Source organism: Pyxicephalus adspersus, chromosome 8 (genome assembly GCF_032062135.1).
Source record: "Pyxicephalus adspersus chromosome 8, UCB_Pads_2.0, whole genome shotgun sequence".
In the NCBI taxonomy this organism is placed as follows: Eukaryota; Metazoa; Chordata; class Amphibia; order Anura; family Pyxicephalidae; genus Pyxicephalus; species Pyxicephalus adspersus.
In genome coordinates this window covers 18,853,822-18,856,496 of record NC_092865.1, presented here as the reverse complement: position 1 = coordinate 18,856,496, position 2,675 = coordinate 18,853,822, and the positions used below count along the sequence as shown (strand labels likewise).

At 34.9% G+C, this 2,675-nt stretch overlaps 1 long non-coding RNA gene across 1 annotated transcript in view; it reads left to right on the top strand.

Annotated features, from left to right (window-relative positions):
- Positions 1 to 642, top strand: part of LOC140336193 (uncharacterized) — a 3,034-nt gene extending 2,392 nt beyond the window's left edge. The window contains exon 3 of the long non-coding RNA XR_011921827.1: positions 149 to 642. This is a non-coding gene — a long non-coding RNA (uncharacterized lncRNA). The remainder of the gene's footprint in view (positions 1 to 148) is intronic.
- The last annotated feature ends 2,033 nt before the right edge of the window (positions 643 to 2,675 follow it).

The window sequence follows — 2,675 nt, the reverse complement described above, 5'->3', positions numbered from 1 at the left end:
GCATTACTAATAATAAAAAATAATTTTAGTTCTGAAAATAACAAATAAATAAAATCATTGCTTTTTTACTTAGCCATGTACTCATTGTATTTTGGTGTATAATTTCTCTAATGCTATCTCCATCTTCCTTTTATCTTTCATATTGTAGAAACTTCAATTTGGAAAGAAATAATGATGTCTTTGTTCTTGAATTTCTTTTCATGCTGTGGAGAAATTAACTTATTGACTGTGGTGGTCTGTGATGCCGCGTTACACTCTGTTTCATCTAGGTTGCCTTTGGCCCAACCAGATAGAATTAAAAAATAAATTCTTTTAAAGTGTTAGTAAATCTTAATTATTTCTGCATAATAGGCTCTTAATAAAAATCTTGATTCATTAGTTCTGTTTATTTTATGTCAAGCTTTGCAGTGGAGAAAATACCTGCCGACCCTAGCAGTAGCTTGGACTTCTCATTTTCATTGACAACACTCTACAGGCTGATCTTTTCTCTGCAGTGTTGCCACTCATTTAGAAAAAGTGCAAAAACTACTAAATAAAGTTCACATAAAAAAAGGAGGTCTAAATAAAGATTATGCAAAGAAAGATACATGTAGGATGATAGTCACCATGAGACAAGCAGAATGGAAAATCTGATATGTGTAACAGTCCCCCGTTATCGTTCATCAATTCACCTGGCAATGGGTTTTTTATGCCCACCTGCTCTGTAAAAAAAACTAGAAAATAAAACATTTTGGGTATATACTATTCCTGAGTGGAATGGAGGACACAGAGTGGAATGTGGAAACACACATCCATAAAGATCCACTAGAAGGATTTATTTTTGTGTTCTTTCTAGCTCAAAGAAATCAATGGAGCCTGAATATGGGAGAGAGCATAACTCCCTATACAAAGATAAGCTTTTTACTAGTTACATTCTTCCCACAATATAAGAAGAAAAATATTAGTTTATAACCCCTTATGGACTAACAGTGAGGGCAGATGTTATAATTGTTTTTCTAGAGCCGTATCAATGAACTTGTTGAGTTACATTGGCATTACATTTATTATTTATGAGCATTAATCAGACATACAGTCAATGGAAGTCTACAGCTAGATTGAAAGCTCTGTGCACCAGGGACTGCTTTGTATCTTTGTGATGCATGTTTTCAATTACCATGCTATTCCCCTGTGTTACATTGGCAATAACATGCCTTCAGATGGTTTGCTGATTGTTATTTGAGTCTTAGCTTCCCATTTGCATCTCTGCGTTACCAATTCATTCTTCTGAGTGCTGTTTAAGCATCAGTCCGTCTGCTGCAGCTTGTGTGGATAGATTTAACCAGCTTCAATTCATTAAGGAAGATTAAATGTCACAAAGCATGCTTGCCAACTTCTGAATTGAATTTCTAGAGATGCTTTTCCACTGCCTAGGAGTACAGATGGGCAAACTCACCAGCTACCATGCTGCTAATATCTGTGTTTCTGCACCAGTTGTGGTATATTCATAGATGTGTGTAATACAGAGTCAATTTATTACATTGAAATGTGTATGTTCATTCAGACGTCAGCTTTTTCTGAAGAAAAAAATGAAAATAAACAAATATATATAAATGCATTCTTGAATTGTGGTGCTCAAATCCAAGACAAGAATCGTATATTTGTAAATACATTGATAAGAATCCCCCAGGAATTATAACAAGGATAAAAATTAACATCTAATCCATTATTTGTGATCACATACAATCCGATCTTCAGATAGACGCTGTTCATAGCATACAGTGAAAAAAAATTAAAAATGTATTTAAAATGAAAAAAAAAAACATACTGGGTGCAATGCAGATTATAAAAAGTATATGACAGCACATTAATATTATCATAGGAGAATCGAGGTGATCCAGCAAACCTAGAATGGATTTCTTTAAAATCATTTGCTATTTGTTGGGAAATGTTTTCAATCCTGTACCAGATCCTTTTAGGGTTTGTTGAATCACCCAGGTTCACCCATGGAGGTCTGTCTTTTCCAGCTTTGGAGAGCTTTAATAAATCAGGCCCTATTTGTGAATTAACATGTGCTTTATGATCTGAGCCTTATGCCTTCAAACATTTTTACATTTTGCTAGAAGTAAGTTCTTGTACTGGTGGATTTACCCCTCTTACTAGTTGACCACACAAGCAAAAGAGAATTTCCCCTGTGGGGTCACACACAGGTTACAACCATACATGCTATAAAAGAACAAGCTGGAGGTTCACATTAAAGTATCAAAAAATGGGTTAAAGCAAAGTGCCATCAGTACCGCTCAATCAGTTGTTTAGCTTTGACAAAGTATCTGTTTTATTGTTGATGGGGAATATTACCAATGTACAACTCTGTACTCTCATAACAATCACAATCAAGAATTTACACACAATAATTTATCATCACCAGTCAGTTGTTGACGGAGCTCTAAACTCTTAATTACAAGACAATAAGACACCTGGGATGAGCACATGCACATTTACAAACTACTGACAGGAACAATCAGTCTTTCTTGGAGTATTGGCAGAAGCATTCTTCAACAACAATATCCTTTTACCTTCTTCATACATTACAGTTTTTGTCTTTACAAGCTGCTGTTGGAAGAAAATGCAGCTAACTGCTAGTAAAAGTTTTAGGGATGGTATCTGCAGACGACCTATCATTCGTTTGCATGCATAAT